Genomic DNA, 16,685 nt, shown 5'->3' with positions numbered 1-16,685 from the left:
GATAGTGGGATGCTAACCCCAGAGGCTTGCACTCCCCCAGAAACAATTCACAGACTGTATGAAGTCCAAGAAATAAAGAAAACTAAACAAAACAAAAAAATATTTACAAAACAAAAAAACTTTAACTATTTCCATGTTACACTTTGTTTTACATGTACTTTATGCTCATTGTAGCTATTAAGTTTTCAAGGCATAATATCAAACCTTGAAAAAAATCAAGTACTGACTAAAAATATATTCATATAGTTTTTTGTAAAAATTATGTTAAAATCTGAAAAAAGTACTGACAAAAATGTATAGTTTTAAGCAAAAAATGTTTAAAATCTGTACATTTATCTTTGTTTTGTAAAATAAAGTTGTTTAAAAAAAAGATGCTAAAAATGTACTTATGCATTTTTTTTACACTTGAATCAGCCATAAATCAGTACTTGGCGTTGTCAGCATCTTTAACTTATCAAATTGTATTAAATGTCTTAAGGCAGGGTGGTTTTATCTACATTGCCCTTACAACTTAAAATATCAATAATATCATTCACTTTTATATTCTTAACCTGATTATAAAAAAAAAGTTTGGAAGAATTTTATTGTGTATTTTTGCATCAATATTTATGAGGGAAATTGGTCTAAAGTTCTTATTCTTTCTAGGGCCTTTGTTTGGTTTAGGAATGAGTGTTATCGTGGCTTCGAAGAATGAGTTGGGTAGTATTCCCTCTGTTTATATTTCATGTAATAATTTGGAGAGTATTTAATTAGGTCTCCTAAGAAAGTCTGATAACATTCTGATATGATTTTGATCAGTCTGCATTTATATGTTACTTGTCTTTTCCTCTTACTGCTTTTAGTGTTCTTTCTTTGTTTCAACATTTGTTGTTTCAACTAATATGTGTCGGGAAAATTTTCTTTTCTTGTCCACTCTATTTGGTGTTCCGTAGGGTTCATGTATTTTTTGGTCATCTCTTTTATTAGGTTAGGGAAGTTTTTCTTCTATAATGTTGTTGAAGATATTTCCTGGGCCTTTCAGATGGGTGCCTTCGCTCTCTTTTTTACTTATTTACTTTAGGTTTGTCTTCTCATTGAGTCCTAGATTTTCTGGATATTTTGGGTAACAGTCTTTTTTTTATTTTTACATTTTCTCTGACTGTTGTGTCAATGATTTCTATTGTATCTTCTAATCGTGAGATCCTATATTCCATCTCTTTTATTCTGTTGGTGATGCTAGAATTTATGACTCCTGATGTCTTTCCTACATTTTCTACCTTTAGGATTGTCTCCTTTTGTGATTTCTGTATTGTTTCTATTTCTGTTTATAGTTCATTCACCGGGTTGGTTGTGCTTTCCTTTAGCTTTTTAAATGATGTTTGTGTTTCCTCTTTAAGAGCTTCAATTTGTTTATATGTGTTTTCCTGTAATTTTTTAATGGAGTTATTCATGTGCTTCTCAAAGATCTACATCATCATCATGAAGTATGATTTTAAGTCTAAATATGTTTATTCTGGTGAGTTGGGATAGCCACTATTTGCAGTAGTGGAAGAACTGGGTTCTGATGTTGCCATGTTGTCTTGCTTTCCATTTCTTAGAATCTTATGCTTGCTTCTTTCCATCATGTTGTAGGTGATTCTAGGTGAACTTGTCTCTTACTGGAGATTGTCTTCCTTGTGGGTCTGTGTGCCTGTGGTCTAGTGAGGGAGATTGTTCCTGGGTGTCCATTTCTCTGGGTAGTCCGTGAGTTCCAATGGCAGAGCCAATTCCTGATGCAGCTAGGCCAGTCTTGGTTTTGCTCAGGAAATGTGTGCTCTCAGGCAACACTGCCACCTGTGCTTTGAGAATTATGGGGAGCTTCTCCCTGGGTAGACAGTGGGCAGAAGAGGTGGATTCACCATTCCACGTAGGATAAAGAGCCCTCCTGAATCTTTTTCGAGCACCCAGAAACCTTTGGGCAGGTTGCCCGGCCTGAAGAAACTGCGCTAGTTCTGGCCTTCCAGTTATATAACTTTTATAAAAGTCCTTATCAATGATATCTACTACTTATTTTAAATAATTATTCTACTCTTATGTTAAATTAGTTTTTTTAAAATTCATAAGTAATGTGTCATTTATAATTAATATAAAACTAAAACCCTGGTACAACATTACATATCTTCTAATTTCACTTTCATTCCTTCATTCATTCATTCATTCTTTCTTTTTTTCTTTCTTTTTATTTTCAAATTGTTCCCAGTTCTAGGATGTTTTCAACTTATTCCTCATAGAAAATTTTGTGTATGTTCATGTGTGATTTGGAAAAAACTTTTTCTATAATTGATCAGGAGAAGAGGGGATGGGAATGGGGTGAGAAAAGAAGATAACATTTCAAATATAAATACACACAGTATCTAATAAAATAAAATAAAAACTTTAAAAGAGGTTATCTATAACTTATTTCAAATTAAACTATCCCTAGGTCTACGTCTAGTACTAGAAATGTTATAGAAACATCTAAAATCATAATTAGTGGTATTTTTTAAAATGTCTTACCAATATATATTTTCTCTACAAGCAGAAAATTATACATTTGCTTCAGAAATAAATCAAAGACCAAATTTACAGTCTCCTACTGTATCTCTAATAAAGTCAGGTAATGTGTGCTTTTAGGTAATTCAGCTTCTTTCCTGTGTAATGAACAAAACATTTCTTATAAGGAATAGAAATCATTTTATGACTTATTAAGAACACTTGCATATAATCATCTGAAACTTCCACTTTTCATTTGAAAATCCCCTATGTAATTTGAATAGTACAATAAAGGTTTATACATTTTTTTTAAAAAATTTCATTTTTATGTTTTATTTTATGAAAAGTCCTGCCAAAAGACACATGCTAGAGAATTGGTCTCAGTGGTGCTTTTTAGGGAAACAGGATTTAACTGAAAAAGTGCAACTGATAAAAGGTAATGTAAGACCTGCCTTTGAATATTGCATTTTGTTATTGATCCTTTTCTTTTTTCCTGAATACTGTCTCGTTTGATAATAACAAGTTCCTTAGCAATATCATGGGCAGAATGTGCTTCTACTCAATGGCCCCTGGCTCAAAACATCCAAGTTCTAGAACTACATCATCAAGACTGGTTTATGCCAAGTCTTATTGCATTTTGTTATGCTATGTTCATTTGATATCCTTGAGAGACCTGTACCTGTATTTTCCAAAAAGGAATGTAGGGGAGTTGTGGCACTCAGAGGAGGGAGAGGATGCAGATCATTTAAACTGCATTTGTATAAGAGAAGAACAAAATAAGGGTTAAAAGTTTAAAAAAGGCATGAAGAATTTGCTAAAGGTTTGTCACTAACAAATTCTGCACATATTGTAGTTTGCTTTAGGGACTAATGTTAAAACTCATAACAATAGATGGACATCATATTTGTGCGTGTATGTGTGTGTGTTTGTGTGTGTGTGTGTGTGTGTGTGTGTGTGTGCTTGTGAATTTAATATATTCTTTTTTTTTCCAAAAGTTTTGTTTATGTCTTGTTTTATTCTTGTTTGTCTTTTGTATTTGTCTATTCAGTTTTTTAAGAGTCAGAGACAGAAACATAGAGTTGGCAGGGTGAGGATGCAGAGAGGACTTGAGAGAACATGGGAGAGGGAAAACCATAATTAAAAAATATTTTATGAAACACAGGAGACTAAATTATTTTAATGGAAACCTTAGTAAGCCAAAGGCTTCATGCTTCAAGTTGTTTTACAGGTTCTAAGGGAGCATGGTAAACCAATTTTGTTGTTCTTCAATTGTACCGTGTATAATATACACTCTTGGTGTACTTACTCTGGTGATTCAGAAAGTGGTGGAGAAAAATATTGAGTATGGCTAAGAACAGAGTGATCTTACTGAGATCTAACAGTACATAAAATAATTGCATGGACCTCAATCAGAGGAAGAGCAGCCCCTGCTGTGTTTCAGAATCGAGGGTTCATTCCAAATTTCAGGAACTTGTTTTCAACTTTGCAAAGAGGTTGAAACCTAAGGTTAGTATTTACCAAGTGCTTTTCTTCCACCTGAGTCCATGCCTCACTAAAGTAGGATTGTACAGTACCATACTAGAAAGGGCTAACCTGAAAGGTTGACAGAGCTTTTTTCTCTTTCTTTCTTCTAAAAGTCAGAATTATTTCTGTTTTATACGCACCTCTCACTGAAAAACTTGGACAAAATGTGAATGCTTAGAAGACTGGCTAAAAGTGATGTTGGTGCTGAGAACAGGTTGTCTACATGCACTGTGGTTCCTGCTTTTTCTTATTGAAGAGGCTGGGACAGTAACACAAAAGTTTGACCCTTCACTTTTGTTTTATCACTGAGCTTATTTTACCTATCAAAATTCTGAATTGATAATATTAAACATTGTCAGATAAATGTGACATATTCTTATTTATAATACAGTTACTACTAAGGATCTCACAGAACTAAACTGTTTCAGTAATGGGTGGCCTGTCATGAATTACTAGGATTATCCAGATTTACCTTCTTTTTCACAGAGATGGGGTAGAGGAAGGAAAGGAGAAACTACATAGCTTATTACATAGAGCTATTGTAAGACAATGAGGTGAAGCCATTGCTGGAGCAATATTGGTAGGTAATTTCTGAAAATATGAGAAATCATATCAGATTTTCTTTCTCAATGGGAATAATATAAAAGAAAACCCAGGAGAAAAGATTATTTCAGGGAGGGAGAAAAGCCTTTAGTTATGAATAGGAAATGAAGAATTTGTATTACACTTTTATCCTTCTATCTCTACATAATTTTAATAAATACTTATGATTGTCTCTGCAATTTTGACTTTGCTATTATGTGCAGCGTGTATGCTGCCTGAGAAGTAATGGGTATGCCTTTCTCCTATTTTCATTTACAGTGCTATTTTTTGCTATTTGCAGATTTGCCTCTTCTTTGCATAGAAGACTTGTTTAAATTTTATTCTTATACTTAATATACTTAATACCTAATCATTCTTATACTAGTATTTGTGCAACCTCTATTAATATATTGTATAATATTTCATTTAATTCATATATAGGAATACCATTGTAATTCTTATTAGCTTTATGCAATATATTTCTCTTCATTTCATTCCTGTCTTCTTGTTTGGTTTTCTAATTCTTTTAAATTTCTTCAACAATTTTTGTTTCTAAGTTTGGTGTCTGTTAAAATGTGCTCTACTTTATCTGAAATCCAGGATGTGTATTTGAGATAGTAAATAGTTAACCAAATTTTTTACTTTCTAAATTTAGCATCAAGCTTTGGGTCTGTGCAAAGCTGCCCACCTGTTGGTTTATCCTAATATTTCAGTTTCAACAAGTTTCTCTGCCACTGACTTGTTGTCACTGGCAAACAGAAACAAGGTTTGTGTTTGTTTGTTTTTCATTATAGTGCTTGTAAAAGGCACCTTTCCCCTTTTTCTGATTTTTTTTTTTTTACTACAATAATGGCAGCATTATTTTTAACAACTTGGTTGAAGGGAAACTGCTCTGACAAACAGATTAAATATTTAACAACAAAATCATTTATCATTTGTTAATATTATACAAAGTACAGCGTACATAGTAAATGACAATATGTTAAATTATTGCTTCTAATGACTGAGAAGATATGTTCTATAGCATATTTATATACAATAACACTGCCCTTTTTTCTCTTTTACAACTTCGTTTTTTTAAAAAAGAGGAATACATATATAGATTTTAAAGGCCTTTTGGCATAACACTATATGAATATTTTTCTCAGTACTTAATTCTTGTAGAGGTTTGATAGCATGCATTGAAATCCCACTAGTTACCATAAACATAGAGTACATGTAAAATACTATTTCAAGAGTAAATATGCTTCAGAGTATAAATTCATAGAGTCAAGCCTTTCTTCCACATTGTTACAATTTGAAATGTTACACATTTTTCTATATATTCAGTACTCTATTTAAGAGTGCTTCCCCCAGAAACAACTCACAGACTGTATGAAGTCCAGAAAATAAAGAAAACAAAAAAATATATATTTACAAAGCAAGAAGACTTTGACAATTTCCATGTTGTGTTTTGTTTTGCATGTACTTTATGCTCATTGTAACTATTAGGTTTTCAGTGCATACTGTCAAGCCCTTGAAAAAAATCTAGTACTGACTAAAAAATATATTCACATAGTTTTATGTAAAAATTATTTTAATATCTGAAAAAACAGTACTGACAAAAATGTATAATTTTAAACAAAATATGTTTAAAATCTGTACATTTATCTTTGTTTTGTAAAATAAAGTCATTCAAAAAAAAAAAAAAAAAAAAAAGAGTGCTTCCTGGTGCCCAGAAAGCAAGCTTCTAACCTAGTTCCAATGATTAGAACTATCTCTCTTACTCTAATATACCTCCTGTTATGCCCAGCTATTGTGATTCATATTCATGACTAGTCCTTCTACTCAGGAGAATCAAGCCAAAAATTCATATTCCACTACCATAAAAGGACATACAATAGAGGAATATTGATGCATCAATCTTGGATCTGAAGTATCCTTGGCGTATAACATAAGTTTGAAAATTACTCATTAACTAAATTATTTTGGAAAGAAAAAAATCACTATCTGGATTTTTTTTTTTTTTGGAACACAAAAGCTTATTTCTTAGAATCTAGAGGAAGTCCATTTGTAGATTATTTTTGTCATCTATAAAATCAAATAGTTGTAGGATACATTACAAAAGGTTTTAGGAAGACCTATTTGTATTCATATGCTTTAGAAAATAACTTTTTATATTTTCTTTCATTAATGTGCAAATAGGTTTCTCATGCTTCAGCAGGAAAGAAGATAAAGCAATGTAAAAAATATCTGAACAGTCCTTGAAGAGGGTTCCTCTGAATCTTCAACGAATAATCTAAAAGCACTTGAACTTGTTTGCTTTGAAATACACAAGGAAAAAAAAATCAATGAGAAATTATGTGAGTGAAGTCAGATATATTCAAAATCTTGTTATTTATTTATTATATATTTAAGTTGGTATTTGTTTATCTACTAATTTAGATTTAACTTGATATGCCATTGTTTAAGCCATTTGATTTTTGGGAGTCTCTTATAATATTGAAACTAGTTATTTGAGAAACAAGTTTTAAATATATGAATTTGAGTAAAATGAGATTTTTTTTTAATTAAGTGCCTAGCCATGATAACATAGCTGGAATTTCAAACTTATTTTGAAATAATTTGTACATTTTTTATTATTTAAATGTGTTGTATTTTATTAGCACAATGCCAAAGTAAGTTAATTGTGTAATTTTAACTAATATTAGTTGGAAAAATATTATGTAGTGGTTTGAATATGTATGGCCCACTGGAAGTGGCAATATTAGGAGGTACGGCCTTGTTAGAGCAGGTGTGGTCTTGTTGAAGCAAGCGTATCACTGTGGGGTTGGGCCTTAAGATCCTCTGATCAGGTTCTGCCCAGTGAGTAAGAGACTCTCCTCCTGGCTGCCTGAAGAAGGGTCTCCTCATATCTGCCTTTGGATCAAGATCTAGAACTCTCACAGTCTGCATGGGCACTCACATGTCCCACTTGTGTGCTGTGAGCCAGCCAGTAAGCTCCGCGGAGATAGGGATGGACACAGAGGCTGAGGCAAAGTTGGATCCCTGATTTTCCCAAGCCTGGGTGAACAAATGATTGGCGAGTGTGCCAACTGTCCTGTGCTTCCTGGCTCCTACTCTGCCTGTCTTGTCTTTCCCTCCTGGGAAGATGTTCCTGATGGGCCTATCACCCACTCTGAGATCTGCAAGGAAAGGATGAAAGAGACCTTCAAGTATATTCTAAGAGGGTATTAATATGCAATTCTGGACGTACCCCTCCTCTTTGAGACCAAGAAGCTGCTCAAGTACATGGAGCACACAGTGGTAGTACACTGTGACAGATACACAGCTGGCTCGGCTTATAAAGCTGAACAGCGATACTAGGAGGATGCAGAGGCAATGATCCCAGCTGTCCCTTAACTGCTAGGCCCGCATGGTCAAATATGTTCTAGACAATTCCGGAGAGAAAAGCCTCACCAGATGCCAGATCATCATCCTCTTGCATGCCAAGCTGGAACGTTCCATGACCCAACACATCTCCAGTCTGGCCGGTCTGGAATATCTGCCACTGAGGCTCGGGTTCCTAACAGGCCTTACAGTCAGTCATTACCAGCCTCCTCTATCTGCTCACCCGTTACATTCTCCCTTCCTGCTAGCTGTGTATACCCAGGCAATAAACTTTAGGTCTCCTTTTTTGAGGCCTAAGCCAGGTGCCATATCTGCAACACTTCATTCTTCCTGACTGAGATTAGCCCTGCATTGGGACTCAGCAAAAGAAGCCAGTCACTGACAGTATGTACCCATTCCCATCCCCCCTAGAGCCTGCAGGGGGCTCATCCTCAACTAACACCTGCAGAACAATATCCATGGTGGCAGGAAAACAGTAGAGAGCAATCCCTGTGGCTGTCCCCATGGTTATGACTATGTACCCAAAAGTGTCTTGGGCTTGAACCTTCTCAGCGCATCTGTCCCATCATGACCACAAACTTCCTAGTGAACCACAGCCAATCCTTCCAGACTGAAGGCCTTCTCCTTCAAACAGAACTATCCCCTGGGTGCAGTGTGACTCTTCTATTGGGAATACTGTGGCAAAGTCGAGGGAAAGTCCTTTGGAAAAATCTAACTTCTAATGGATTTAGCCATTAATTCTCCTCGCTCTGGCTTTGAGCCCTGTGCTCTTAGCATATCCCAGGCTCTATACTCTCTTACTGCTGTTCCTTCCCCCTAGATGCTCTCTATGCTGCAGTATCTAATCCCAGGCTACCTCAGGTCAAGGCTCCAGAAGCCCCAGATTAAGTTAGATGCTGTAAAGATAACCATCCCGTTTCATTTTAATCCACGATAGAATAAACTGGAGACTGGTTGGGTTTTCCCAGATGGCAAGGCCGAGCCGATTGACTTCTGCTCTAGGTAGGGTACTACAGCCTGCTTTTCACTGGTGCTCAATAAATTGAATTGGTAAAATGTCAAAAAAAAAAAATATATATCTAGAACTGTTGGTCTTCCAGCACCAAGTCTGCCTGGACACTGACATTCTGTCCACCATGATGATAGTAGATGAAACCTCTGAAACTGTAAGCTGTCCTCAATTAAATGGTTTCCTTTTAAGAGTTTCCTTGCTCTGGGGTGTCTCTTCACAGCAAAGAAACCCTAAGTAATATATATAAATTAGTTTTTCCTTCTTTTAAACAAAACTATGGGAAACTGTTACTTATTTTTCAGTGGTAACTTTGGCATTTTTGTCAATGGTTTATCCTGCAAACCAGGAAATCCAGTTCTAAGACCAAGCCCACATTCTTCACATAAAGAAATTATGGGGTAATGATGCCTATATCTTACCTATGTAATTGTCTTAACATTAAAAATAAAGAGATGAAAGTGAAAATCTCCATGTATAAACAAGACTCATTGCCTCAATCCCAGACACTGTAATACCACATTCCTGGGCAAGAATAGTCACTCATACTGAGTGCAAAAAGTACAGTGCATATGTAGAAAGATGGAAAATGAATAAATTAGTCTTGTGCCACACTTAGGGAAGAAAGAGAACCACTACAATTTATAGAAGAAATTAAACAAAAGCTGTGATATTTGCATATGCATGTTTAGTTGTTGGCACAGTTACCTGAAATCAGAGCTAAGCTTCTGATGGACAACCGAGCATCCTGAGGAGAGAAATCTTTACACAAAATATGGTATTTCTTGTAGAAACGTTCATGGGACCCTTTTTCCTATATTTGTACTTATTGCACTAAATAGAAAAATAAAAAGTAAAAGACTGACAATGATAAAGGTGAAGCCAAAACAATGTGTGATTTATTTATTTTTTATAAATATTTACTTTATAAATTAGATGTTTTTCCTAATTCCACACCAATCATATTTTAGTATATTCTGTATTGATAAGTACTTATGATATAAATTTCCAGTCAGATTTGAAAATATTTATTTATAAATAGACCACTTGAACAAGTCCAAGAAAAAAATATTTTGTCTCTTATTGAATACAGTAATATATAGTAAATCTCTGATTTATATTGAAGTTCAATACATATCTTCTTTATGAATATATCTTGATTTTTTATTTTATGCATATGGGTATTTTGTCTGCCTGTATCTTGGTGTAACACATGTGTTCACTTCGTACAGAGCCCAGAACACATTGAAGCTCTGGATGGTTGTGAGCTGCAACTGGGAATAGAATCAGGTATTCTGAAAGAGCGGTCAATGTTCTTACCTGGTGACACTCAAGCCTTTCCAGGGCATTTCTAATTTGAATTTGTTTGTTTGATTGATTGTTTAGAGTATCAAGGCCTCACTCTGCATACCACAATGCCCTTAAGCTTATAGCAATCCTTCTGTCTTACCCTTTTGAATGCTGGAGTTAGAGGCTTGTATGAGACACAACACCTGGTACCCTACCTAATACATTCACAGTTATGTTGGTTCCATTTAGCTCTTCAATTCTTCAAACAGTAGCTATAAAATTAGGTGTTATCTGTACCTCTGTTCCTTTGTGATAGTGGTAAATGTGATAAATGACATTAATAGACTGACAAAATTATTCCATAGAAATAGAAATTGAATTCTATTGAATGTGTACCCTCCTATTATTACCATTTAATTGAATTGATACTCTCAGTAAATGAGGTCTTTTAATGCAGGAATTCATTGCATTTTTAAAATCATAAGTGGCCATTTTCAACAGCAAAGTGGAGCATAAATGAAAGTGACAAGGGTAAGATCTTCACCTGCTGCTAGTCAAATACTGCAAGTGAATGTATGTTAACTCGGTGATTTCAGGACACCACAGAGAATGCCAATTTGACATCATCCTGTGATATAGTAGATTCTAGGCACTTATGTAAGTATGTGGTTAAGTCTCTGGCAAATAATCTCAATTTTTCTTTATAGCTTTTTCTCCTCTGGTATTATTCATTGTTACCAATGTATGTCACACTGTAGCCTATTATTGTCGAATTTCACCTTCATATCTTCATGTTCTATAAAAACTGCTAAGATTGTTAAATTAATATCATTTTATCTATGGGTCCCCCCCCCTCTGTGTGTGTGTGTGTGTGTGTGTGTGTTATATGCTTAAGGCTCTGAATAGCATGTAAGTCTTAAATTAAGGAACATTAAATTTGGAAAATAAAGCCCTAAACACTCCACTTATCTATAACAATGGCAAAGCACCTCTTATGAACACAAAGATTTAAAAGTTTTCATAATAAAATAAAAATCAAATGCCAGCTTTTAAAATAAAATTATATAAAATGATTTATACATTATCTTGCTAGTCTGTAAGTATTCTTTACTGTAAGCTAAAAGTCAAAATTAAGTGTATATTAACTAAAGTTCTAGTATTTCACCATAATTAAATACTTTAATTTGTCATCTTTACACATTTATATTTATTTTATTTATAATTGTAAAATTATATTCATATGATTATAATATATAATTACTATATATTATATTAATATATCATTCAGAAAAATGAAACAGATTGAAAGAAAACAAAAGCAAAACAATTTTTGCAGAAGATAAAAGAAGAAGAGTAGGGAGAGAGAGAATGTAAGAGACAAAGAGCAAGATTCAGAATCACACAGAAATGTCAGCATTTGTCAAGTAACCCACCAAATAATTTTCTGTAATGCTATCCTAGTATCTAGATCATAATTAATTATAGTTGATAAGTAAAGAGAAAATATTCAAAGATGTGATAGTGAAACTTTACAGATATGTTGAATACATCAAATAAATATTTAAAGTGTTCTAGATAGAAGAGTAGCCAGAATTAGATTTTAAATATTGATAGTCTCAATAAAAATTGATATACTTGGACACATTTGAAGACTGGTTAAGAGTAATCTCATGAGTGTAAGATTAACGAGGAGCTAATGACTTAGCCACTGAAGAGCCGAAGAAGACACAGTGTCTGCTCAGACAGGATCTTTCAAAGTATTTTGAAGTAAATGAAAACAATTAGCTATAATAATGATCACATGGACATACCATCCAATTAATGTAGGATTATAGATGAAAAACTTTAAAAATAACCTTTACTCAGCAGATGTAATTGTTGTCATAAAAGCTAACTGCTGAATAAATTTCCCGTATCTAGCTCTTTCTGAAATCTGGCTGGTTCAATCAGTCTTCTCTCAGCTTCTGACTGAATTGCTTTGCTTGGCCTCAAGCAAACTCTGTTATTTTGTTATAGTCTCTGACTCCTTCTCATTCTCTGGCTCATTTTGTATTGACCTGAAATCTGTCTCTGTAACATTGTGCTGGTAACCCCACCCCTTGTCTTTGTGTGTGTGTGTGTGTGTGTGTGTGTGTGTTACCTCTTACTCATTCTGTCAAATCTTTCTCTGATTTTTCACTTTGTCCTCAATTATACAATATCTTCAAGCATGACTACTTTCTTCTAGAAACCAAACTATCAACTTTACCTTCATTGTTTGGGATTAAAGGTGTGTACTAAGGGCCTGTCAGTATTATAGCTAAAGGAATTAAAGGTATTGATCTTCTAAATGTTTGTCAGTACTCCAGCCATATTACACAAACATAGGTCTTTGGATGTTATCCTTTACCAGGGCAGCCATGTTGCTGGATTAAAATTTCTGTACATAAAACCCCTTCACAGTATAGGAGGGTTTTAGTTAACTCTGTACTGCAAAAGCAATGCACATATCTAAATTCACAAGCACAATTACATAAAAATAGAAAATGGATAAGCTTAAGCAAACAAATAAATAAACAAACAAGCAAACAAACAAACTAAAACAGAACGAACCTCAACTTTTTGCAATCATGTTGTCATAAAACACAAACAGTAATTAAGTTACTGTAAGAGGAGATGTTTAGAGACTGAGAACGTGATATGAGAAAATCAGTTATCAAAACCTCGAGCCTTAAAATTAAGCAACATCGAGATTACAAATCATTACCAATGCAAAAGATGATTAATAATTGTTTTGTAATAAAGGGTTTGAGGAAGCTCAAGCAGTTAATTCAAGTGATAGCTGAAAAGTGTATTCACCGAAGTTTAAATATTAACTAGTACACATGCTGCTGAAATTAGATAACTAATGATCTAAATTTATTAAAAGGCACAATGTAAACGAAGAGTAGAAAAATATAAAAATCCTAAAACATTTGTTGTATTCAGAGCATCAGGATAAGCCTGATGAAGGTGTGTCTCTATGGCCCTGGACCTTCTCAGAAAGAATGTCTTACAGAATTTAAAGACAGTATTTCTCTATCTTAGTAGGAACCATAAATGAGGAAGAATCATATCAACCCAGTTTTGAGGGCTACATTACTCTTTAAACTTCCTACTGTGTGAACATTTTCAGGGGGAAGTCTTTAAATACAAACAGGTTCTAATCTATGACAGAAAATTACTCACAGGCAAGTTCTACAATCCAAAAGAAATTAAGACCACGCAGCTGTAATTACTTAGTTAGATTTAAGCATTATCTTGGAACAGATTATTTTGCCAAACCTTTCCTTGTTATTAAAAGAAAATGTATCAGTATAAATTTTTATATCTTTACATATTGGGAGGAATTGGGAAAAAGAACTTGCTTCTAATTTCATGAGATAAAATTCACTTTTGAATTTATTCTAGGCAGTGGTTATCCACCCATGGGTCACAATCACTTAAACTAATCTTTTTCGCTGGTCTTAGGAACCAAGGCAATGATCAGTAGCAAAATTAGTTACAGAGTAGAAACAAAAATAATACAGGGTCAACACAACATGAGGAAATTAAATGTGTGTGTGTGTGTGTGTGTGTGTGTGTGTGTGTGTGTGTGTGTGTGTGTGTGTGGGTTATCAATGGTTTCCAGCTTTAAGAAGGTTGAAACCATGCTTACCTCACACCTTCCCTGGGCAGGTGGCAGGCGTTGGGAAGCCATAGGTAACTACTCTGGTTCCAGAAAGCCAGAGCTTATTTAAGGGTCCCCAGGCCCGCTATGAGGAGGGGTTTTCTGGTTCTCAGAATCTTGAACACCCAGGTGCCTCTGGATGCGGTGGAAGAGCAGAGAAAAAAGTGGGGGCCTGAGGGCTGGATCTTAAAAACATGGACTGAGGGGAAAGAGAGGGATCCAGCTAGTCCTGTAGAGGTATAGGGAGGGGTCCTTGACTTGGTGGTCATGGGCTGAAGGCTTGGGTTTGGTGGCAGCTGCTGCTGGGAATTCAGAGAGGACTTCTACAAGAGTTTGGACAGAGGCTCTCTAGGCAACGGGTTTCTCTATGGCTTTTCAAGGCAAATTCCAATGAAAAGAGACAGTCCATGTTTTTTGTTTTTTGTTTTGTTTTGTTTTCGGTTATTATTTTTTCTTTTCTTTTATTGAAGAACTTTATTTTAAAAAACAAAGACAAATGTACAAATTTTAAGCATTTTTGCATAAAAGTATACAAATACATTTTTGTCATTGGTTGGCTATTTTTTTTAAGGTTTGATAGTGTACATTAAGATCTTACTAAAAAGGACAGCCTATTCAACAAATGGTGCTGGTCCAACTGGCACTCAGCATGCAAAAGAATGAAAATAGACCCGTTCTTATCTCCTTGTACAAAGCTCAAGTGTAAGTGGATCAAAGATCTCCACATTAAACCAGATACACTGAAACTATTAGATAGAAAGTAGGGAAAACCTTAGAACACATAGGTACAGGAGAAAATTTCCTGAACAAAACACCAATGGCTCAAGCTCTAAGGTCAAAGATTAACAAATGGGACTTAATGAGATTGCAAAGTTTCTGTAAGGCTAAAGACATCATCAAGAAAACAAAACGGCAACCAACAGAATGGGAAAAGATTTTTACCAACTCCACATCAGATAGAGGCCTAATATCCAAGGTGTACAAGGAACTCAAAAAGCTAGACACCAGAGAATCAAATAACCCTATTAAAAAATGGGGTACAGAGCTAAACAAAACATTTTCAGTTGAGGAACACCGAATGCCCGAGAAACACCTGAGGAAGTGCTCCACATCCTTAGCCATCAGGGAAATGCAAATCAAAACAACCCTGAGATACCACCTCACACCAGTCAGATTGGCCATGATCCAAAACTCAGATGACAGCAGATGCTGGCTAGGCTGTGGAGAAAGAGGAACACTTCTCCACTGTTGGTGGGGTTGCAAGCTAATACAACCACTCTGGAAATCTGTCTGGCGATACCTCAGAAAATTGGATATAGTACTACCTGAAGACACAGCTATTCCACTTCTGGGCATATACTCGAGAGACACTTTAATACACAACAAAGATATATGCACCACAATGTTCATAGCGGCTCTATTTATAATAGCCAGAAGCTGGAAGGAACCCAGATGTCATTCAGAAGATGAATGGATACAAAAATTGTGGTACATATACACAATGGAATACTACTCAACCACCAGAAACAATGACTTAACCAAATTCTTAAGAAAATGGCTGCATCTAGAGAATATCATCCTGAGTGAGATAACCCAGTCACAAAAGAAGAGACATAATATGCAGTCACTGAGAGTGGGATGCTAACCCCAGCGGCTTGCACTCCCCCAGAAACAACTCACAGACTGTATGAAGTCCAAGAAATAAAACAAAAAAATATACATATATTTACAAAACAAGAAGACTTTGACTATTTCCATGTTGCGTTTTGTTTTGCATGTACATTACGTTTATTGTAACTATTAGGTTTTCAATGCATACTGTCAAGCCCTTGAAAAAAAATCAAGTACTGACTAAAAAAATATATTCACATGGTTTTATGTAAAAATTTATTTCAATGTCTGAAAAAACAGTACTGACAAAAATGTATAATTTTAAGCAAAAAAATGTTTAAAATCTGTACATTTATCTTTGTTTTGTAAAATAAAGTCGTAAAAAAAAAAGATCTTACTAGTTACAATGAGCATAAAGTACATGTAAAACAGGATGTAACCTGGAATTAGTCGAAATTTTCTTGGTGTGTAAGGAGTAAACAAAGGTTTTTTTTTTCTTTCCTTTTTTTTCTTTTTCAGTCCATGGTTTTAAGGCATGTATTGTCATAGAGGAAAGTGGATGAGTAAATGCTACCCCACTTCTGGGGGCGGTCCTGAGATTTAATACCTTTAGCTGGGAGGAATGTCTAGGAAGCAATGTTAATTGACAAAATGAGGCCTTTATGTACCTCATTATAATGGAGATCTGTGTTGATCCTTTGTGACCTGTGGTCATGTGAGATCCTCTATTTGTGGAGGGGATTTGAGCACTGCCCTTAGGTAACTGTTGACCACAAAACTATGGAGGGCTTTGGCTAGTGACAGGGGTCTGATTTTCCTTTTCCCTGTCTACCTTCCAACATCACCTTTGCTAACTAACTCTCACTCTGTCTTGAGTTGATGAGTTGATGTCCTCATAGTTTCTGATAATTGCCAATATCTAAATGCAAATATACAATTCAATATATGCAAAGGACTCAAGAAGTTAGACTCCAGAGAAAAAAATGCCCAAATAAAAATGAGATACAGAGCTAAACAAAGAATTCTCAACTGAGAAATTTTAAATGGCTGAGAAGCACCTAAAGAAATGTTCAACATTTTTAGTCATCAGGGAAATGCAAATCAAAATAACCCTGAGATTCC

This window comes from Micromys minutus, assembly GCF_963924665.1.
Source record: "Micromys minutus genome assembly, chromosome: 5".
Lineage (NCBI taxonomy): Eukaryota > Metazoa > Chordata > Mammalia > Rodentia > Muridae > Micromys > Micromys minutus.
This window is presented reverse-complemented; position numbering follows the sequence as displayed.